Here is a 25,673-nt window from a genome sequence, read left to right on the forward strand (position 1 = left end):
GAGAGGGGGAGGATAGAGGCACGGAGCTATTCGTCCCAGACCTCAAGCAGCCTGGGGGCGATTATGGCGACATCCTCTTGGTAGAAATCGGCGGTTAGGCCGTCAGGGCCCGGGGCCTTGCCTTTGGGCAAGTCAGAAATGGCTGTTACAATTTCATCTAGTGTGATTGGGGAGTCCAATTCGTCACGAGTAGCGGAGGAGATCTCTGTGGTGGGGATCTGGTCGAGGAGTTCACGCATATGTTGTTCTGTGTGTTCAGCGGGTTGAGAGTAGAGGGACCTGTAGAACTCAGCAAACGTGTCTAGGATTCGTTGGTCAGCCCATTGTGCGTTGCCATGTTTATCTTTAATAGAGGTGATCTGCGTCCGGCCAGATTCCCATTTTAATAGCGTCGCTAATGTTTTCCCAGGCCTGTCTCCCTCTCCATATTTCCTGGCTGCTTGCGGGCGGGTAAAGTATTGTGTTTCACTGACGGCGAGCGTGTTGTATGCCTGGAGTTCATGGGAGACCTGAGCAAGTATGGCGGGGTCCGCCCTAGTGGCACATTGTAGTTCCAATTGCTTCAATTTGGTTTCAGATCGACCCAATGCGGCTCTGATTGATTTCAACACCCCAGCCTCCCGGGAGATAGACATACCCCTAATATACACTTTGAAGGCGTCCCACCTGACTGCAGCCGAGGTGTCCGGAAGAGTGTTGTGTTCAAAGAAAGACAGAATATCAGCAAGTATTTCAGCCCTAAATACAACATCCCTAAGGGCCTCGGATTTGAAAAGGCAGGTGGTGAACGTCGGGACAGGTATCCCCAGCCTCGCCGAGAGTGTAATCGGGGCATGATCAGACAGTGTGCGAGGTAGAATCTGGGCTTCCACCACCCCACCCATGACTCCTTTTGATACAAGAAATAGGTCTATCCTAGAGGAGCTATCGTGCACTGATGAGTAGTAGGTGTAGTCTCTCCGTTGGGGGTGTAGCTTTCTCCAAGCGTCACAGATGTCAAGTGTCATAATGTGGGCTTGCAGTCTGCGTGCAGCAACGGACAAGGAATGAGGAGCAGTTCCAGTTCTGTCCAGGACCGTGTCAAGGATAAGATTGAAATCCCCACCCCACAGGATCGGTACGCCCACATATCCCAGCAGTATGGTGGTGATATTGTCAAAAAATTCAGGGGAATCCACATTGGGGCAGTAGGTATTAGCAAGTAGATATTCTTTGTTAGCCAGAGTGCAGTGCAGTATAACATAATGTCCCTCGGGGTCGGTGTAGCTTTTGTGCAGTGTAAACTTAATGGATTTGTGGATCATCGTTAGAACACCCCTGGATTGAGTGGAATAGGAGGTGAAGAATCTCGCCGGTCCCCATGCAGGGGCCATAGTTCTTGGTATGGCGCCATTGGAGTGCGTCTCCTGTAGGAGCAGTAACTTGCAGCTGTGTCTGTTAGCATAAGCTATGATTTTACGGGCCTTGGTGTGATTGCTTAGCCCACGGACATTCCAGGACATTATGACGGTAGACATTGCAGTAGTAAATATCCTATCATACTGCACACATTTTTAGTGGACATCCCGGACCCAACAGTGGTGTGTGCCCCAACGTTTGAAGTCGAACATGCATTTATGGACCTTTAATGCTCGCACCATGCAACCTTGTGTTCCTTTTTTAGATAACACCCCGTTCCCACCCACCACCCTCACCACTAACCCAAATTTAGTAGTGTAAACGCCAACCCACCCTACCTGTGCACAGCCGGATCGACCCCAACCTGATCCAGCTGGTGCAGGAGCTCAACAGGGGCTAACCCATAGCAAAAGTATAAAGAACAGTGCAATCGCAATGGGGTGCGCTTTTGCCGTGCACTAGCACGCGTGGAGCCCAGTGGGATCCGTGAGAAAACAAGCAGTGTTCGCGGTATAAAAATGCATGTCCCTGCATCTATCAGTGGCCGTGCCGGGCCCGAGTGTGGATCAGAGGAACGTTACACTTAACAACAATAGGAAGTCAACATGGTCAAGATGAGTAGTTCAACATTATGGTAATTTGACAGTGTGTCTCTGAGAGATTAGGTGCTGTGAGTACAGCCAGGGCTACTTAGGAAATGTAAATAGAACAACCAGATACTTGTGTAGCCATCGGGACGCCTGGCCATAGGACGATCAGAGGGAGCAAGCCTTGGATGGAGTTCAGTCATTCTGCATCATATCCTCAGCGGGTGAATGAGGGGGAATGTGTGCCTCTATGAATTTCACCGCCTCCGAAGGCACCGTAAAGAAGTAAAGTTTGTTGTTGAATGTGAACTTCAGACGTGCAGGGAATAGGATGGCATAAGGAATGTTTCTCTCCCTGAGCAGTTTCTTAACTCCAAGGAATTGGCAACGTTCCTGCTGCACTCCAGTCGAGAAGTCAGGGAAAATTCGGATCACCTGCGAGTCCATTCTGAGCTCACCCTTCTCACGTGCGAGGCGGAGGATCTGGTCGCGATCTTTAAAACTCAGGATTTTTGCAATAATGGGTCTTGGAAAGTCCCCAGGCCTGGGACGTGGGGCCAGCGCCCTGTGAGCCCTTTCGATCGTGAAGAAGGGGGACATATCCGGGTTGCCCAATAGATCCTTCAAGAGGTTCTCGACAGCCAGTTCGAGTCGGCCTTTCAGCGCGCTTTCCGGGACCCAATAATGCGTATATTATTCCTCCTTGATCTGGATTCGAGGTCATCACACTTAGCCTTCACTGACTTCATGTCCGTGACAAGGGTGGCCACTGTACTCTGCAGTGTGGCTATAGTGTCCTCGCTGGCACCAATTCTATTTTCAGCCTCAGTAATTTGCGTCCCCTGTTCATCCAAGTTGGCCCTAAGAGATGCCACATTTGCATTGATGTCATCCAGATTTTCATGAAAAGCAGCGAAGTTTCTGGCCATAGTTTCCATCATGACCGTCAGGTCCGCCTGAGGCCCCACCGCAGGGAGCGGCGTGTCGGTCTGGTCGCATGAAGAATGGGCCAATTCAGATCTCGGGGTGGCTTTTGCAAATTTATCCATAGCCCCAGTCTTGCTGGTATTCCTGGATCTGTTGGACATTATGTGGTATGAGTACTTAGGCACTATATATGACCTGGGGCTATGCAGAGTAAAGGTCAAATGGAGGAAAGCACTCTCTTCTAAATGGTGTAGCAGTAACTCACAGAGTCATCCGGAGCGTATTATCAGGGGAGGCAGTGTCAGGGGAGATGCCCATGCAGTGTGCCTCAATAGGTCACAGGAGAACGGGCCGGCGTCGCAAGGCCCCAGGGGCGTATAGCACAGGTGAGGACGCGAGGGCCGCAAGTGGAGCGGAGGGATTACAGGGACGCCCGCACGCAGCAGCCACCCCGGCTCCTCACCTCAAGCCTGCGATCTATCCAGATGACAGGGTCCCCAGCGATTCCACTCGTCACCCGCAGGGGTGTCACACGCGTCTGGCGGCACAGCAGTGCACCGTGAAGTTCCCCAGCCGCAGGCCCTGCGGGGGAGATGTCATCGGGGGTCCCGCAGAGACACAGGGGCCGCGGGAGGGAGGGAGCCAGCCAACGGCACCACGAGTGCGTAGAGCGGCGGACGACCACGGGAGATCCCAGGCGGTGAAGTCCGATGCGGGATCCACCCACGCGTAGCAGGGCAGTGAAGGCGGCACCCGCTCCAGATCAGCCCCCGCTCCAGATCAGCCCCAGCCCACAGGCGACGGTAGGCCAGCGACCGGGCGAGGGAGGCGGGTAGTAGTATCATGCGAGCCGCAGGGCCGCAGGCACCGGTGAGCCCCGACCGGCGCCACCTCGTCCCCCACTCGGCAGCAGCGCGGCGGCCCAGTACGGGGGGCAGCGCCGTCGGTCAAACCCAGGCTCAGAAGGTCCGGTTCGGGGCAGAATTTCACAGACAGGTAGCTCCAAGTGTCTGGAAGGCAGGAGCCGGGTTTGAAGATGGGGCAAGATGTTAAACCGCAGATGGAAGCAGATATGAAGCGGCAGCACACAGAGCTGGAAAGCTAGGCAGCCATTTTGTCAGCTGCTCAACAGCGCCCCGACAGAAGTTTTAGACCCAAAACCGAAGAATGTCAACAATTATAGACCGATCATAAATGTACCCTTCCTCTTGCAGGTTGTAGATCGAGTAACCACCACGCAGTTGCAAAAACATCTAGAAGAGGTCAATCTCCTCCACCCTAGACAATCCGGATTCAGAGAACACAGCACGGCAAGTGCGTTCCTCTATCTCCAAAGCCAGATGATGGACTGCATGGATAGGAGTAAGGCGGGCTTACTGATGCTTCTTGACTTATCAGCGGCCTCCTAGGCCATAAGAAATTGTTAGCCGCAGTGTCCTCGGTAGGTCATTGTTCACCAATAGCCATGAAATGGTTGAAGTCTTTCTTGTTAAGCAGGATGTCAAGAGTGTGTTTGGGCCACGCATCCTCAGGATAAAAACTGTCCACTTGCGGAGTACCCCAGGGAGCATGTCTGTCCCCCGCACTCATTAATATCTATCTACACCCTCTATGCAACATCCTGGATAAAGCAGGGGTCAAATTTACAAACTATGCCGATGACACTCAGTTACTCGTCAAACTGAGTGGAGACTACATTGAGGACACAAAAACCGTACAGAATATTCAGCAAATAATAAAAGACTGGATGACTGAACACTGGCTTTGCCTCAATAGTGGAAAGACCGAGCTACTGGTCTTCGGATCCATTCAAGCAAGGACAAAACTGAGACCTGGATATGCAGAATTTGACATCAATGGCCACTATATTAAGACCTTAGACCAGGTCAAAACTCTAGGAGCGAACGTTATAAAAAAATCGCAATACCTCCTAAAATTACTCAGATTGGTTAAACCATATGTTACCAGTAAGAATTGCGAAACCTTGGTTAGAGCCATAGTAATGCCCTGCATTGACTACCTTAATGCTATGCTTGGCGGAGCTAGCAAGAACTGTATACGGAAGCTCCACGTTTTTCAAAATGACACAGTCCGAATTATAAAAAATGTCTCCAAAAAGGGTACACATAACCTTGGCCAGGAGGAAACTTCATTGGCTCCCTGTCATTTCTAGGATTACCTTTTAAGATCCTGACCCTGACACATAAATGCCTATGTGGGGATGCTCCAAGCTACTTGAAACTGGCTTACTCCACAACAACGGGGGAAATGAACACTATCAAATAACACCTACTGTCTCATATGCCCAAAGATTAAAAGAAGCCGGGGTAGAAGTCGATCCTTTCTGGTTTCAGCTACACTTACCACCAATGACTATCTCTTGGCTCAGTAACCTCGCTACTCTGTAGCTTTAACCCCTATATGTCTGTCAGTATCGTTAGTGGTTTGTCTTTATGGTACATGTGCACCCTGATGCCTGTGGACTATGGCGCGTTAAAAGCACTAAACATAAACAGCTGACTGCACTATTAATGTGTGTGGTGTGATCAGTAAAGGTAATTTGCATTTTATTTCATATATTCATTTAGTGTTCTGACACAATAACAAATCTAAATTGAATAGATGCCATATGTTGGTGCTATAGCGTATTGCGCTGGTGTCTGTAGAAGTTTGTGCTTGTGCTCATTGTTTCTGACCTTTTTTTATGCTCATTAGCTCACAGTACCTGCTACGTTGGCTGGTTTGAATCCTACTCTGAGGGCAGAGTATTTAAAAGAAGCTTTCTAAAGTCATTTTTTATTTTTGAAAATGTTTTAATTTTACTCAATTGCAAAAATTAAAATTGATAATTTGAACAATTATCACCATGCATGCAAAGAGAAAGAGAGATGCCAAAACATGAGATAACGTACTGTAGGCCTAACTTAACAGTGGCTTACATGTTTGACATCTACACAGGAATTGCCACCAATGTAGACGTTCATATACTGAGTTTTGTTTTGTCCTCCAATTCATGAAAAAGCATCTGTCCCGTCGATCTATTGCCCAAAACTTGGGATTCTTGGATCAAAAAAACAACCATTCATACTATCTGGCTGATACTTCCTTCTCTTCCACAACTTGAGGCCATCCAATCCTACTCTTCTTCAGTGGCATTTCCCCTAGAGTCTGTGCTCAGCACACTACTCGTAATCCTTTCTACCTCTCTTGGCAACCTGATCTCCTTTGGTTTCACCTCCACATTTTCAATGTTGACACTCCGATGATCTTATCCTTACCTTCATCACCCCTAATATATCCTCTTGAAATTCTAACGATGTGTATACCATCCTCTACCTGATGGGGTTTCATAGTCCCATGCTCTACTCCTCCATTACCAAAACTCTTGCAACCTATAAAGTTACACTTTAACCTTTAATCCCTCTTCCCCCTTTCTATAGCCTTCTTACACCAGCTTTCAAAGCATGCAACTTTGGGGTCATCTTTGATAGAAAACCTACGTTCCATCACATCATTACTGGCACAGGTCCAAGACTGTACCTAATTTAATATTAGGAAGATCTAATCTACACACATCTCACTGCATTAAAAGACTGATCTTTACTCTTTCTTTCTTTAAGTAGCATTGATGACTGTTCCAGTCTTCTTGTGGGCTTCCCTTTTCTCTTTGCCACCCCCTAAATATAACTCTTAACTATCTCTCTATGCATCATCATTCCGTCTACAATTTCATTTCCCAGCAACCCCTCTCTGGCCACCTTTATCTCCCAATCTAGAATACTTCACTCCAATACTCTACTTGATTGCTCTGCCTTTCACTTCCGCTCCTTAACTTACCTTTCACGTTACCACTAGAATACCCACCCACCCTCTTGACATCAAGATTATTGCCACAATCCCAGCCTTATCTGCCCTCGAATAGCCTCTCCTCTCTCCAAGTGTTTCATGTAAAAAATACAAATCTTTCAATCTCTTCCTTGTGATCCCCACTGCTCTGCCATCTGTATGCAGTGCTGCTAATTGTTTTAGGATTGTTCCACCATATGCATATGAAAGAATTCAATCAGCAACAAACCCACAGAAGGAAATTTACAAAATTATCAACAAAATGAGAAGCTCCATCTCCTAGAGCAACACACACATTACCTTTTCAAAAGCAATGCAAAAACATCTCAGACCGTTTCAAAAACAAAATAAATGAAATGCAAAAAGCCATCAACACAACTACCTTAAACACAATCAACAACCTGCTAGATATTGGAAACCCAACAACACCAACAGACCTCACCTATTTCAGGCTAATTTCAAAAGAAAGGTTCAGCAAACTAGTAGAGGAGACTAATAACCTGGGATCTTAACCATAGACCCTTTCCACCGGAACCTGACTACTCGGTGAAAAGGCCAGATCCCTCTATTTCTGAAAATAAAAAGTCCTATATTCAAGAAAGGCGATGGACTTACCTGGGAATTACAGGCTCCTCGTCCTACTTGATTCTACGACAAAGATTTTGCTTCCCTGGTTTTAAAAACCTTATGGAACTGGGCGAAGACAAAGAACTTGTACCCATTCCAAACTGGCTTCTGCCCGGGCTCAACCACCTCGCATGACATCCGACTGGTGGATGTGCTTTTGCAAAGGGTCAGAGCCAGGAAGGAGGCTAGCCTATATGTTGCATTTATAGACTTTACATCTGAATTTGATTGCGTCAACCGGGCCAAGTTGTGGGTGAAGTTGAAAGCGTTGCGATGTCCTAATTGGATACTGGAAAATCTTATTATATTCCACACAAATACTTCTGCCAATGTGCGATAGAACCAGGAAGGGGCTATTACATTATCAATCAGACTTAGCAGGGGCGTCAAGCAAGGTTGTGTGCTGGCCTCTCTGCTATTTAATTTATATTTGTCGAATCTTCTGCTCAGGTTACATGCACAATCTAATTGCCCTCCTAGAGTGTGGGACACCAAGATGATATTGCTCTTGTATGCTGACGATTTGGTTGTCTTTGACAGTACATTTTCAGGTATGAGAAACATGATAAATGAGTTTGGGGAGTGCCTGATCATTAATTTAAATAAAACCATAGTGATGTTGGTAACCCGCCGTAAAATAAGCAGAGTTAAGTTGAGTACCACTCTAGGTAACATTGAATATACCAACAGTTATGTTTATCTGGGCCTTGAGATTTCCTCAACTGGGGATTATTCTTTAATAATTGAAGCTAAATCCAAGAAGGCCAAACAACTGGAAAGTTCTATTTGCAGATTTGCCACTCAAACGGCAGGCTTTGCTATGAAAGGGGTTTCAACGCTTTAAAACCAATGTTTTTGCCCAGCAGTTTTGTACAGGCTTGACTTTCTGAACATGAACAATTGGTTGTGGTTAAAACGAATTGAAGCTTCTTTTTGGTGTAAGATGTTGCAACTACCCCAATCTGTATCCATGGAATATCTGCGCTTTGAATTGGGTATCCTCTGCCTCCGGCATTAAAACCCGCGTCGCTCCCAAATGTCTGGTACTTTGTTTATGGGGAGAAGGTTCTAGTGGTACATGGATGGGGGGTGAATACATCGTTTCTATGCATGAGAGCTATTCAAGATCATTGATTGGGCTCTGCAGTTCAACTCAGAATCCTCGATGGGAGGTCTTACTGCTAATTTCAGCAAAAAACTGAAATTGTGCGACTGGAACGCCAACTTTGAGCACCTGTATACCTTGAAGCATTATGCATTGGCAGGATAAGTAACTTAATTCTCTGAAACCGCAGTCATCTGTTATGTCCTCATCCAGCTGTACGTCGCTTTCTTTTATTTCTATGCATAAATCAGTTACCACTTCGCTCTATTGTTTGAGCGCAGCATGAACTCCCTTACAACAAGAGATACTGTTGGATTTGCTGTAAGAATGATATTCCTGAAACCCCTATGCACGCCTCACCAACTGTGCCGGCCTGGGACCTGTTTACATCAAGGAGCTTGGTTCCTTAGTTCACATCTATGCCTCAACAAAATCCCAGTAATTGTTGGCCTGTTTGAACACTGTGTCTGCCTCTGCCCACTAGGCCCTATATTGAGTATGGCTAAAATCAAAGGAGATGCTTAAATGTTAAATCGGGGAGTTTTTGATTTTGATTCTGGCCTCGAACGTGATAGCTTGTGCATGGCTGTTATTTATTGAACTTGTGTATATTGTATGGGTTTCTGTGTATTTTTTATATGTATTTTGTAATCTGTTTTTGTGAAAAGCTCTTTGAGCTGAACACAATAAAAATATTATTTCTGAAAAATTGATGAATCTTTTGCTAAAAACAGGAATTGTACCAAATGCCTACAGTGCATTAAATTGCAGTTAAAAAATGAGGGAAACCAAGATGATCCAACTAACTATAGACCCATATCCAACTTACCTTATCCTGTCAAAATCCTAGAGGACTATATATACAAAGAAATCTTCGACAACATTGAGACGCATGAACTAGTAGACCCATCACCAGTAGGTTTCAACCAATGCCAGGAACCGATCTGCACTGCTTGCCATATGGGATTTGCTAATGATGATTGCTGATAACATGCTCTTTTCTTGGAGGAAGATGGATCATATGAAAGAAAAGAAACTGGACAGGTTCCCGGTTCCCAACTACCAAGACTATGGGAAGCAGCCAGTGAATCTACTCATTTAACCTATAGTGCTTAAAAAACATTCACCCCAACATCATAAAAACGGCAGAGAAGGATTCTCCCACTCTACATCAACACCCGACTGGTCGGAAGAAATGTAGAGCTCACCAGGACTGCAGTGGATTCAAATAAAATACCCACTGGATTTTTTCCAACTCATTATCAAGGGGAATTTGACTATTCTGCAAAAATCATGGGTGAATGCAACATATCATTTTATTTGGTCTTCTGTAGAAACAGAAATCCAATAAGTGACTTGATGATCCTTGTGTCCTGCATCATAACTCAGGAAATTCTAACCCAATGTACAAGGTATTTTGTTAGCCATTTATACATCCCTCAAGCAAACATACAATGTGTAAAGAGGGTTACATATGACATTTAAAAGACAATAGTAAATGTTTTTCCTGGTGAAATATGCCTCTGGTGAGTAGATTCAAGTGCACATTTTCAAAGTGAGCCGGATTTTCTTTATTTTGCAAGAATACTATAAAGAAAATCCTGCTCACTTTAAACAAGTGCATGTGAATCTACTCCTCAGATGCATGTTTTATTAGGAAACATGTTATTGGCTTTTAAATGGCGCATTTAAATGGGTACAAAATACTTTTATTTCATCCAAAAGAAAGACTATACATGTATATAAACGCAGGTCCATTATCCAAATCTACATGCATTGTCCATGAGTCCCCAGATAACTCTACGATGTTAAAACACGGTCTGGCAGAATAGTGCATCTGTTTATTTAGGGCCAATAAACCCCTTTTCCATCTAAAATTAATTAAAATTTAAGCCTATGATAATCAACCAGTTCCATCTATATGAAACCAATTTAATATTGATAAGATACAAACATTTTCTGATCATTCCTGCAGAGAGACAAGCAGCCATTTTTGGAAAAGATGGTAGTTTCCAAACGGTCCTTTATGTTGGCAGATGGTTGGGGCGTGATATCCGCAAATGGACTCGAGAGGAAGTTGTCTTCTCTAAACATATGATAATGAATATTGTTATGGACAACATCCGATTTTAAGTATTGCAAAGCACGAGCTTCATATATCATATGTGACTGTCGAGTCCTAAAGTCTGATATTGTGTTGAAAATTAGTTTTGCGAAAAGTAAGATATGAATACATATATTATGCTATTGCGCTACACCATGGCATAGTTCTAGTTGAGGCAAATAGGTTTTGGAGTTCCAGAATATAACCTTTGGGAATAACCTTTGAAGCCTTGCATCAAAATGTATGAAAGAAATGGCAAGGAATTTTTCGAGGTAGCTGCCTCAGCCGGCAAAGTTTAACCATTTTACAGAGATGTCTTTTTTGTTTTCATTACATTTTGAACCATTTCTGACATGGGGATTTAACACAAGAAAAAATAAATAAATCTTCAGACTCTATATCTTAAATGTGGACTCTTGAATGTTAATGATTTTGTACATGCACATAGATATTGCAATGACTTGGTTAATGAAAACCCCTCATAAATGTAGTCACCCAGTTACCAGATATTAATGTTATAACATTTACCAATCTGTGACGCATACACTGTAACAAACAAAAGTTTTCAACACAATCCATGTCACAGTGAATGTGTATGCAGTAAACATAAAACATTACGTTGGAACGTACACTGTGTATTACATATACACATTACACCTAGGCCACCGTGTCGTACGGTGTGAAACACAGACCAGCTACTCAATGATTTTAAAATGCAAAACTAAAACATAAGGTGCATTCACTAATTTTACTACTGCACATGCTAACACAACAACCAAGTACTACTGCATATGCAACTACATAAAGTATGTACTGCATCATTCCAACACAAAGTGTTCAAAACACTGATACTGTGAAAGCATACACATGCTCCATATGAGACCATACCAGGCGCATACACAAACCAAGCCCTTATTGATTTCTAAATACCCAAATAAGAAGATAAGGTTAATTTGCTTATTTCACTAGTGCATAGGACACCATGCAAAAACATCAACTGTGTATCACATTTCACAATGTCCAATTTTAAACATAAGGGACCTTCACCCATTTCATTACTGTAAATGCTATTGTGACAACTATGTACTTTTGCATACGTCAATATACCAACCGTGTACTGCGAGTTACGTTCACTCATTTCACAACCCCATAAACCACAATACCAGTTCAAAATAAACACAGTAAGTTAATTAATTTGAATGAAAACCTACATATTAAAGAAACCTTACTGTAAAAGTTGTGCATGTCTTTAGCGACATTAGATACAACATATTGCCTGCATCATTCAAATGTACTTAATCATGTAGAAAAGTATTATGATTGTTACTTTTGTAGTGAACTATCCAATCATGCCATGGTGCAACAAAATATTTGCAATACATTGATTTACAGTAATTTGCGCACAATTATTTTTACAACGATTTTCAGTTCTTCACTTCCAAGTTTTGGAAGCAACTACACACGAAAACACTATTTTACTGTTTGGAAACAAACAAACTAAAGTTAATAAGTCACTGTAACGTGCAAGATGGACAATTCCACCTTGGGGGAACTCAGGACACCGAAGGCCACGTGGTGGGTGAATGGTGGGGGCCGGAGACGGGATATCCTGGAGGAAAGCAAAGTGAGAATACTGGTGTGAAACTACACGGCCGACATGCCAGCATCGGGACGCCCCTCTGCAGGTTAACAGAGACGCCAGTGCCCGACTCCGGCGTCAATCAGGAAGTGTTGGAGACCTCCGGCGGCCTTCCGCGAGTCGGAATGCTGCGTGTCTGCGGATTAGCAGACCTGCGGACATTCGACTCTGGCGGCGGTCGGGAAAGAAAAGAAACACCATGTGGACCCACACGAGTCGGAACGTCGCCGGCTTGCAGATTAGCAAGACCGCGGACGTTTGACTCAAGCCGCAGCAGTCAAGGGGCTGCGAACAGGGAGAGGAGGGGCTTTCTCGGCCAGGGAGAACTGCGTGAGCTCCGCGGCATTGAGTGCCACGGAGCCGCGGATTATGTAAACAAGGATGCTGACACTCTAGCAAACACGAGGCTCCCAGAGACACACACAAACCCCTCCAGGGAAATATTATTAAACACTTACCTAGTCAAAGGAGACTGGGACCGGGAGCGGCTGGAGGTTGAGGATGGCGATACTGTGCAATGCATCCAGGGAAAAAGGGGCGGGGCTTGGGGAGGTTTATATAGACTAAAAAAGGAAGTGAACATTGATTGGCCTGTTGAGTTTTGCCTATTTAAAGACGGCAATGGAAGGCTAGAGGGTGCTCATTCTTGGCTTTGTTGCAGGTCGAACCAGACAGGACACCAGGAAGCACTGAAGGCTGGTGGGCGTATGAGGACTAGGAGGAGAAGCCTGGCCAGAAGTCCTTACCCACTCCCTGCAAGGAAATTGAAAAAATCCAGACTCAGCACAGAGAAGGACATTGTTGAATAATTCTGAACAAAAGCTTATTTTCTTTTCATCCATTTTGTAAGTCTGAATAAAGACCCATTTTATTTTTCTCAACATCGGCTGGCAGTCTCATTGTCACAAAGTTTGGTGGCAGCGGTGGGATCCTGAAACACGGAATGGAGACTATCATCAAAGCCTTAGCCGATGGACAACAGCTCCAGCAACTGGTGCAGGTACAGGGGCACCAAGCCCAGGCAGAACGCCAGACTCTACAGCAAGCCCTACAGTTCCAAGCAGCCACACAGGATGCCGTGAAGAAAGTAACAGAATCCGTGGTGGCCCACAGAGGAGCAACGGCAACACCTTCCAACGTCCTACAAAAATTCCAGGCCGGGGAGGATCCAGGTTATTTTTTTATGAACTTCGAAAGAGTGGCTAGAAACTCCCAGTGGCCGGTGGAGAAATGGGGTCACTACATAGCTCCTTTACTTACAGGCACAATGCAAGGGGCATACCAGGCATCCAACCCCAATGGAGACACAAGTTACGCAGACATAAAAAGGACCATCCTAGAAAGGATGGGAGTGGATGAGGAGGCATATCGACAGAAGCTTGGGGAAACCCCAAGACAACTATATGATCGGGTACACGATCTAATCGAAAAATGGATAAAACCAGCCAGTTGCACCATACCCGAGATCATGGACAAAGTGAAGCTAGAGCAATTTGTGGATGCTTTTCCCAGCAATATGCAACGATGGGTCAGACGACATCATCGACCCACTCTCACTGAAGCAATAGACATTGCCACAGCATTCCAAAAAGCTGGTGGAGCCAGGATGGGCCCCTTGGAGAGCGGAACCAAAGTATTGCTTCCTAGAACCCCGAATATGGGGGATTCAAAGCCCACCAAAGCAGAACCCAAAGTTACGACATGGCCCACTACAAGCAGAAAACCCCAGTGTTATGATTGTGGAGAATGGGGCCACAGCGCCCAGTTTTGTCCAAGGAAGAACAAACCAGAACCCATGGAGATTGGGTGTATTCAGAACCGGGAATTTAGAAGAAGAAGAGAGCCTTACACAGTGGAAGTTCGAGTGGACGGTGTACCCCGACAAGGTCTGGTTGACAGTGGAAGCGAGCAAACCGCCATCAGACCAGAAGTAAGTGCACTGGGGAAAGTGAGGGAGCAAGAAATGTCAGTAAAATGTGTGCATGGGGACATAAGATCATACCCTTCCAAAGAAGTAAACATAGAGGTTAACGGGGTCAGCACACCAATGGAGGTAGCCATCATGCCTCATATACCTGCTCCTGTGTTAATTGGGACTGACCTGCCCAACTTTGATGACTGTGTCGGAGAGAATGAATGGTTAAGAAGGGCCCCTTTTTCAGAAACAGATGTTGAAGAAAATAGTGGGAGAATACCAAGAATAACTAGAAGGGAGGTGAGGGAAGAAAAACGGAGGTGGGTGGAAAGCTTCAATGCACTCGTAGACTGGATTCCTGATGATAAAAGAGTCTAATTTAGAAGTGAAACACTAACTGACCCAACATTAAGGTATGTCCTCGAACAAGCCATGAGGGTCCCCAATGATACAACCAGTTATCCAAGGTTTAAATTACAGCGAGTACTTCTTTATCGTGTTACAAAAACTCCGGGTGAAAAGGAGGTGGAACAACTTCTAGTACCTCTTGAGTTTCAGAAAACCCATATTGGGACTAGCTCATGATGACCAAACAGGAGGGCATATGGCCAGGGAGAAAACCCTAGTTAAAATCTTGAAGCGATTTTACTGGCCTGGGGTTTACAGGGAAGTGGCAAAGTACTGTGATGAATGTCCAACATGTCAAAAATCAAACCCAATTAAACCGAGACGTGCTCCTTTAATACCCATGCCATTGATTAAAGAACCATTTTTTAGGATTGGTATGGATATAGTAGGCCCACTGGAACCCAGTAGCCACTGTTACCAATATCTGTTGGTAGTGGTAGACTACGCTACCAGATATCCCGAATCCTTTCCTATGAGAGGAACAAGTACCATACAAGTATGCAACCAATTGATTCCATTTTTTGCCAGGGTAGGAATACCCTCAGAAATAATAACAGATCAAGGTCGGAATTTTGTATCAGGAGTAATGAGAAGGGTATGTCAACAACTACAGATAAAACAAATCTGCACGTCTATATACCATCCCCAAACTGATGGTTTGGTAGAGCGCTATAACAAGACAATTAAGCTAATGCTCAAGAAGGTAACAGCACCTACCGGAAAGAACTGGGACAGAGCAGTACCCTGGGTTCTAATGGTATTAAGGGATACCCCTCAGTCTTCAACAGGGTTCTCACGATTTGAATTGTTGTTTGGACACCAACCAAAAAAAATCCTGGACATCGCAAAAGAAGAATGGGAAGAACAAGAAGATCCTGCCACCCTAACCGACTATGTGATTGAACTCCAGGATAATCTAAGCAAGATGAGGGAAATGGCACAAACAAACCTGGGTAGATCCCAGTCAACACAGGAAAAATACTACAATCAGAAAACCAGAGCAAGACAGTTTAAGGTAGGGGACCAGGTACTAGTGTTACTGCCCACTAGCCAGAACAAAATGTTGGCCCAATGGAGGGGGCCATATAAAATAAAAGCAGTATTGGGACCAGTGAATTACTTGGTGGATCAACCCGATCGAAAGGAAAAAACACAAAATTATCACGTGAACGTATTGAAGGAATGGAAAAACCAATGACAAAGCAGTACAGACAGCCACAAGCATAACTCAAGAATCTGCGTTCAATTCTGTACAGTGGGGAAAACAGCTCAACCCAGAAGAAAAAAGAGAAATGAAGGAATACCTTGAACCTGTACATAATGTGTTTTCCTTCTACCTTGGAAGAACACACTTGGCAGAACACAAAATAGAAACGGAACCAGGAAAAACCATAAGGGTCCGTCCATATCGTTTGCCAGAATCAAAAAGAAATGCAGTTCAAGCGGAAGTGGAGGAAATGCTACGCTTGGGAGTAATTGAACCATCATGTAGCCACTGGTCGTCCCCTATTGTTCTAGTCCCCAAACCCGATGGAAGTATACGATTTTGTATGGACTACAGGCAGTTGAATAACATCTCTACATATCAAGCCTACCCCATGCCCCGAATTGATGAACTTATCGAACAATTAGGCACTGCTAAATACATTAGTACCATTGATCTGACAAAGGGATATTGGCAGATTCCCTTAAGAACAGAGGATAAAATCAAGACTGCTTTTTCTACCCCTTCAGGACTATACCAGTTCAATGTTCTACCATTTGGCTTGCATGGAGCCCCAGCAACTTTTCAATCATTGATGAATCGGGTTCTCGCTCCTCACCACGGCTACAGTGCAGCATATCTGGATGACATAATCGTGTACAGTAAAACCTGGAAGGATCATCTATGTCACCTCTCAGCAGTTATAAAATCCCTACAATCTGCAGGACTTAACATAAACCCAAAGAAAACCATACTGGCCGCCAATCAAACCCGATACCTGGGATATCTCGTCGGAGACGGGGTTATACGACCCCAGTTGGACAAAATAGAAGCAATAGGGAAACTACCTATGCCCACTAATAAGAAGCAAGTCAGGGCATTTTTAGGATTCATTGGATATTAAAGGCGTTTCATACCTTGGTTTTCCTCCATTGCAAGCCCGTTGACGGAAGCTCTCAAGTCCTCATAACAGGGTGACCTGCTAAAAGATGAAGAAGCGTGTAAGGCCTTTAATGAACTAAAACAAATAATCTCAACACAACCTGTTCTACGGTGTCCCAATTTCCAAGAAAACGTTTTTGTACAAACAGACGCATCCGGAACAGGGATGGGGGCTGTGCTATCCCAAGGTACTGAAACTGATCTTCGGCCAGTCGCCTTTATAAGTCGTAAACTCTTGCCACATGAGTTAAGATATTCAACCATTGAAAAGGAGTGCCTCGCTATAAAATGGACGATTGAAACACTCAGGTATTACCTCGCTGGAAGAAAGTTTATAGTGTTTACAGATCATGCCCCACTCCAATGGTTGGCCACACATAAGGACTCAAATCAACAAGTATTGAGATGGTTCCTGACCCTGCAGGAATTCAGTTTTGAAACGATTCACCGACCAGTGGGTTTCCAGTTGGTCCCAGTCTACCTGTCCAGAAATCCGGACCAGCCCGACCGGCTGGAGTCTTCGGGGGGTGTATGTAACAAGCAAGATGGACAATTCCACCTTGGGGGAACTCAGGACACTGAAGGCCATGTGGTGGGTGAATGGTGGGGGCCGTAGACGGGATATCCTGGAGGAAAGCAAAGTGAGAATACTGGTGTGAAACTACATGGCCGACATGCCAGCATCGGTACGCCCCTCTGCAGGTTAACAGAGACGCCAGCGCCCGACTCCGGCGTCAATCAGGAAGTGTTGGAGACCTCCGGCGGCCTTCCGCGAGTCGGAACGCTTCGTGTCTGCGGATTAGCAGACCCGCGGACATTCGACTCCGGCGGCGGTCGGGAAAGAAAAGAAACGCCAAGTGGACCCACGCGAGTCGGAACGTCGCCGGCTTGCAGATTAGCAAGACCGCGGACGCTTGACTCAAGCCGCAGCAGTCAAGGGGCTGCGAACAGGGAGAGGAGGGGCTATCCCGGCCAGGGAGAACCGCGGGAGCTCCGCGGCATTGAGTGCCACGGAGCCGCAGATTATGTAAACAAGGATCCTGACACTCTAGCAAACACGAGGCTCCCAGAGACACACACAAACCCCTCCAGGGAAATATTATTAAACACTTACCTAGTCAAAGGAGACTGGGACCGGGAGCGGCTGGTGGTTGAGGATGGTGATACTGTGCAATGCATCCAGGGGAAAAAGGGGCGGGGCTTGGGGAGGTTTATATAGACTAAAAAAGGAAGTGAACATTGATTGGCCTGTTGAGTTTTGCCTATTTAAAGACGGCAGTGGAAGGCTAGAGGGTGCTCATTCTTGGCTTTGTTGCAGGTCGAACCAGACAGGACACCAGGAAGCACTGAAGGCTGGTGGGTGTATGAGGACTAGGAGGAGAAGCCTGGCCAGAAGTCCTTACCCACTCCCTGCAAGGAAATTGAAAAAATCCAGACTCTGCACAGAGAAGGACATTGTTGAACAATTCTGAACAAAAGCTTATTTTCTTTTCATTCATTTTGTAAGTCTGAATAAAGACCCATTTTATTTTTCTCAACATCGGTTGGCAGTCTCATTGTCAGTCACTTTTTATTTATTGATACTGCTCACTTTGTTTCCCGTATCCAAGGTCATTGGTGCCAGCGTGTGACAAAATTACATCTCGAATTTCAACACTTCTAAAATAATTGAAGACTTGTTCAATGATCATCACATGCCATGCCGGATTTTCTAATTTCACTTTTTTAAGCACAAGTGTGACCTAGTGTTGAAGCCAAAAGATCCAATAATAAAAACTTGTTTTGGCTGCATGTAAAAAATTAAAATAAACCTCACTAATTATGCAATATACATTCCCACTATTTATTACTCAACACATGTAAAATTAAACCCTATATATCTAATCTTAGAATGGAAATTAATGCAAATACTGTACTTTTACTTGCCTTTTGTTAAATTGTTAGTGCACTGCAATTGTAATGTTCACAAAGTCACTTTAGACAACACTCCTGTTTTAAACTGTGTATACAATTTCATGTTCAGTTTATGTTGTTGCACTATTACGTTTATTCTAAAATGTATGAACGTAAAAAGAAACACTTATCCATACGTTGCTAATTTGCCCACTTACTTTTAATGATGCCTACTTATTTCAACAGTAAGCAATATGACATACTGTTTTACTCACGCGCAAGCTCATGTCCTTATTCTTGAACAATTTAATGTATGCTATCTGTTACATTTATGTATGCACTGCATAATAAAAACATGTCTACAGGTAAGACAATTACGTTGTCTGGTTGCTTTACGTACACCAGTGAAACAATAAGAAAGCTTGGCCTGTGTAAGACACAAAATTACTTGCTTCACTTCTTTATACACACCTGCAAACCAAGCAGTCACTCGGCCTACATACTGTAAACCATGCCCATGCTGCTGTATTTACACCCACTTACGTTGACACTGCAGCTATGTTGTTGAACTGCATTATAAAATAAGAACTTGCCCTTGCTGAAAATGCCACCCAATCCACATACAGAAATGCGCTGACACACTTATTTGTCAACAAAAGCCTGTGCCAGCATTGTGCGCAATGATGCCCAGAGAAATAATTCACACTTGGGGCGAGAGGATTGAGTTCACCTTTTAAAAAGCATAGAGAACAATTCTAATATAAACACATAGTAACATTAACATGCAACAGTTATTTAACATTTTAATTACAGCACAGTTGCAAAGTGGTTTAGAACACACTGCCCATCTGGCAGGATACAGGTTGGTTAGATTATAATTTGTTCACCTTATATTTCCAATTGAAGCTAGTACATATTTAGGGAATTACCCAATTTGATGATAAAAAATCGATCGAATTGTACATTTCACCGATTTTGGCCAGCAGCATTCGATCGATTTTGAAAAATAACGAACATGTGGAGCCAGGCTTGCGGGGGTGTCCCCTGCTCCCTATGTTTGGTAATTCTGGGCTTCAGGGATTGCTCTGGTGTCCCCTGGTTCCTCAACATTGGAGGCAGGGGACCGGAAAAAAAGAAAAAGGGACCCCGCAGCCTCAGATCCGACCCACGCTACAGGGATGGATCTGATGCTGCAGAGGTTCAGGTGAAGCACCAGTGAGCAAGCAGGTAAGGAGGTTAGCTGGATGGGGGTACTGTTAGGCACATTTTGATTACAGTCAATTCCGCAGCAAAGCATTTCACTATCAAACTACCCAAATCCCATATTTACGTGTACATAAAACCTTCCCTAAAACTTTCCACTTAAAATTGGTAAATGTTTTACTGCAGGCACAGTAGGCTTTTGATTGTATACAAACTGAAATCTTTATGCTTATAATTGTATGTATTCATAAGTTGAAATACAAAGTGTATCTCATTAATATTGTGGCACAAACTAAAGCGCATGTTTAACCATGTGTTTTAAGATGGTAACAAATGTGGGTACAACCTATGCATTAAATTGCTGTATACCACAGCACACATTAGAGTGCCACTCGCGTTTTTTTGTACATATAAGACTCATGACGAGTTTTTGTAAATATGCAATTCTCTATTGGGTATCGGCCCGATTTACAAACTAACATCTAGAAGACCTTATCAACTTTCTGATGCCATCTAATTCCGTCCAGTATTCATTGGTACCCTTGTAACACAGGTCAGTTATGTTCCTTTTGACTTTCGACTATGGCTATTGTTAAAATCCAATATATATTTGAATATTGAATATAAGTCAGATATTTTCTTATTTGTATTTTAGACTACAAGAAAAGGAAAGCTTCAAATTTGTACCTGAAGAAGGGCTAGTCCCGAAACGCGTCGTACATATGTTTTGTGAGATTATGAACCTTATGCTCTTGACTGAGATAATGTGAATGTCATAAATTGTCATGTTTGCTCATAATCTTTATGAATTGTTAAATTTCTTTATGTATAATGTATTTACTTTACACAAAGTGTACGTGAAATGTTAACTTCTGTAGGATATACATGTTTAATTCAGTTGAGATAGTTATCTCGAATGAAATCTAATATAATTAAAAATAATAAAAAAGATTATTTTTACTGAAACAACAAATCTAATATCGACTGACGTTTGTCAGACATAAGTGTGCCCTGTGTTTGTCCACCGATTAGTGGTGGACCGTTTCTCTTGTTCTACTTTGTTATGGTCTTTTAGCCGAGATCTACTCAGGAGCACCTAAATTCCAATAGGACAAAGGGTAATTTTAGTTATATCCTTTACAAACTTATTAACACAAACAACAAGAGTGCACCTCTACACTTCATTTCTACCTTTGTGTTGAGGCTATTGCAATCTTAGAGGTTGCACCGACTTATTTAACATTTTGAGGTATGTCATTTTCTAAAATTGAATCCCTTACCACCAATAGAGCTGAAACGCTTGGCTTCACTGATGAAGAAACATTGAGAATTTTGAATCTGATTAAAACTACTGACCGTGACTTGGGCACAGCCAATAAACCGGAAGAATTAGTTACCCAATTAGAACGATTGATCAGAAGAGAAATTAGCCAAAAACTCCACGCTACTACCTTATCCCAATATTTTAGAGCTCAACGTATTCCCAGAGGATTACGCATTGATTTGGAACCTACACTGTGTAAAGACAGCCCAGAGTTCGTCAAAAGATGGAGGAAGATTCTTAATAAATGTTCTTTGGATCTGATTATTCTTACAATAGAAGAACTTTCGAAATCTCTTAAATCGATTGATGGTGAAATAGAAATCATTAAAACCTAGCTGTCAACTTTTGTTACTAAGGAAGAATTAACCTTGTTATTAGAAGAAACAAACTCTAAACTAGACAACTACAAGATTGAATTGGAATCAAAAAAGATTCGGAAGTTCAGGCGAGACACACTTGATTATAAATTGGACATCGTGTACAATTGGAAAGAGTACTATCACCAAAGAGATCAGTCTAAAACTGGTGGTCCCACTTATCCAAGAAATAAACGGCCTCAAAATCCTGAAAATACATCATCAGAAGCCTCAAGTGGAGAAGCTGACACTCGAGCTTCAGAACTGTTGTCGAATCTCGTAGTTGACTCACAAGTTGCAAGTGCATCAAGCACAATTCTACCAACTCCAATATCTTTTTTTAGAACGGGCGCGACTCGAAGAAGTAAAAAGAAAAAACTTACCAAGGAAAGAGACACTACGTCCAAAGAAAATTTAGTGATTAACATCTCAAATCAAATTTTGACTAATTTTGAGAAACAGACATTACAGAAAGGTTTGTCCTTTGTACCTCAACATAATAGTACCTTGTTGAAAGAAAAGATCAGTTTCTTTAAACTAGCAAGAAAAATGAAACTCAAAGTCTTCTTTGAATCCAACATAATTGAGGAAACACAGACAACTGAATCTGGATACATTGAAATGAGACCAACCAGCACTTTTATACCTCCAATTCAAAACACCATCCTAGATTCATTTCAAAAACAAGTGTTAAATGATTTATCTAAAATCAACTTCCGGAAGAAATCTCACACCAACTTTTTGCATAGAGAACAACAAGTATTAGACCGCCTGTGGAGTAATCAGGAATTAACCATTAAACCAGCCGATAAGGGCGGTGCTCTTTTCGTAATGGATACAAATAAATACAAGAGGGAAATTGAAAATCAATTACGTTATTCGGACACACATCTAGAAGTCTTTGCGGATCCAACTGAAGCTGTGCGCAGTATCATTGCATTGGTGCTGGAAGAAGCAGTAACAGAAAAATTCATCAGTCATCGAACTAATCAATTTCTTACCAACCTTCATCCATCGATGCCAGTCATATGTACTCTCCCAAAGATACACAAGAATCCGTTGGACCCACCAGGGAGACCTATTATAGCTGCTACACAGTCTGCTAGAACCTTTAGCTCAATATATCGACAGAGTGGTACAGCCGCTGACACGCAAATTTCCAACATTCATAAAAGACACAAATGAATTCTTAATCAAATTACAGAATATTCAATTCAATGAAGCAACCAATATTCTGTTTACTATGGATGTAGCTAGCCTCTACACAAATATCACACATCATGAAGGACTTGAAGCTATGGAATGGCTACTTCTTAATACGACAGAAACATGTCCTGCAGATTGTCTTCTTGTCTTGAAACTACTGAAGATCGTGTTGAACAATAATTTTTTCATGTTTGAGAAAAGGTATTTTGTCCAGATTTCCGGAACATCAATGGGGGCCTCGATGGCGCCTACTTATGCCAATACATACATTGCATATTTAGAAGAAAAATATGTGATCAATAACAGCAAATGGAATCAGCATTTGAACATTTGTGTAAGATACATTGATGACCTTTTTGGTATCTGGGAAGGTTCAATGGAAGAATTAAAAAACTTTTTGGGATTTATGGACACAATGGCCCCGAGGATCAAATTCACCTCAAAAATGAGTAAGACATCGATTGACTTGATGTGAGAGTCTACATTAAAAATGGGAATTTATGTACAACGATCTTTACCAAAGAAACAGACAAATAGTTTGCTACACGCAAGAAGTTTTCATCCGAGGAACACAATTTCAAGTATTCCGCTGAGCCAATTCCTGAGATATCGTAGAATTATCTCAGATGTAACGGATTATACAAACAAGTCTCAAGATTTAGCCAAAAAATTTGAATTGAGAGGATATGATCGTATAAAAGTAAATGAAAGTGTCATGAAAGCTACACAGATCCAAAGACAGGAAGCTCTGAAATCATATCAAAAGAAAAAACCAGAAAGTCTAGTATTTGTGACCACTTATTCGTATCAAAGCACGAAAATTAAGAATATTGTGAAAAAGCATTGGAAAAAGTTATCACTGGATCCGACATTGGCTGAACTCTTTCCATCTCCACCTCTGTTTGCATACAGCAAAAGTAGGTCAATAAAATACAACTTGACTAAAGCGGATTTTGCTGCTAAAAGAACTAAACAAACTTTTAAGGGGACCCTGCCTTGCAATAATTGCAACAATCTGATAAAAGGTGAATATTTGAATCATCCGTATAGGGGAAACAAGATCCAGTTACGCCATACAACCACATGTGATTCAAATAACATTATTTATGGCATAAAATGTCCCTGTGGAATTTTTTACGTAGGGATGACAACGAGAAAAGCAAAAAACTCGTTGGTCTGAACACAAGTCTAATATCAGACTTAAAAACGAAGGCTCACTAGTAGCACAACATTTCTTTAAAGGAATCTCACACTATTGCCCAAATCAAATTCATCATTTTGGAGCAGGTACTTCTACCAAGGAGAGGGGGCAATCTAGCTAAATCTCTGTTACAGCGTGAATTATACTGGATTGACAAATTAGAATCAATGTATCCAAAAGGAATGAACGTTGATTGGGACATGAGCTGTCACCTGTAAATGATTGAACTCCATACATTTGAAACTGAACAACACCGACGGTGAACTTAATTATATCAGTCGGGAATATTTGGTTATAGCAAGTAACAATCTCGAATTCAGTGCGCTTTTTATCAACATCTACACATTTGAACGTCTTCAAAACATTGAGTTTCGTTATGTGGCAGGACATTCCAAAATGGCACTCCGCATCGACAAGGTTAGGAGTTGGGTTTTTAATTACCCAACAACCCTCTCGGGGTTGCCCACGCATCTCCCCCGGACAGGAAAGGATCACGTGAAGTAGTGCAGGAATAAGGAAGAACAAACACGGTGCCTTTTGGTTTGAGCAGATAGCTGAACTTCTACTGCTTTATCGCATTTGCGACATGAAGACGACTTCCATTTCCAGCCGTCTGTGACTATCAAGTAATACAAGTAAGTTGACCGTTTATCAAACAGGTGCAACGACACGGCACAGAGGCCGCAATGCAATGCCTAGAGTACTTGTGATAATATCGTAATCAACATTTATTGTCACCTTTCAGAGAGCGTGGTCGTGGATAGAATCGCAAAGCAAACACGAACAATACCACTATTGACATGTAGCCGAACTTTACAAGTGACGTTCTGTGCACTGAAATCTCCGCACTCAACCAAATATTGCATAGGAATATGGTGAGACAAATGTTTTGTTTTTGAAATAACAGATGACATAACCGTGGAGTGGGACCCAGCGCTTCTTTCGAGCAACTTGGTCCCACTCGCGGTTTTTTGTACATATAAGACTCATGACAAGTTTTTGTAAATATGCAATTCTCTATTAGGTATCAGCCAAACTAACATCTAGAAGACCTTATCAACTTTCTGATGCCATCTAATTCCGTCCAGTATTCATTGGTACCCTTGTAACACAGGTCAGTTATGTACCTTTTGACTTTCGACTATGGCTATTGTTAAAATCCAATATATATTTGAATATTGAATATAAGTCCGATATTTTCTTATTTGTATTTTAGACTACAAGAAAAGGAAAGCTTCAAATTTGTACCTGAAGAAGGGCTAGTCCCGAAACGCGTCGTACATATGTTTTGTGAGATTATGAACCTTATGCTCTTGACTGAGATAATGTGAATGTCATAAATTCTCATGTTTGCTCATAATGTTTATGAATTGTTAAATTTCTTTATGTACAATGTATTTACTTTACACAAAGTGTACGTGAAATGTTACTTGTGTAGGATATACATGTTTAATTCAGTTGAGATAGTTATCTCGAATGAAATCTAATATAATTAAAAATAATAAAAAATATTATTTTTACTGAAACAACGAATCTAATATCGACTGACGTTTGTCAGTCATAAGTGTGCCCTGTGTTTGTCCACCGATTAGTGGTGGACCGTTTCTCTTGTTCTACTCAAATAAAAAATCGAACAGTAGACATTTAGAATGCTTACACTGCATAGATTACTTAAAGGTAAAAAAATCGCAAATTTGCATTGCTACATAACATTTTAATACATATATTGTACTTAACATTCTAGTGTACAAGTTGTGCATGTATGCACCCATTCATGCACTAAAAAAT

Source organism: Ambystoma mexicanum, chromosome 1p (assembly GCF_040938575.1).
Source record: "Ambystoma mexicanum isolate Mex_15411 chromosome 1p, UKY_AmexF1_1, whole genome shotgun sequence".
Taxonomy (NCBI): Eukaryota; Metazoa; Chordata; class Amphibia; order Caudata; family Ambystomatidae; genus Ambystoma; species Ambystoma mexicanum.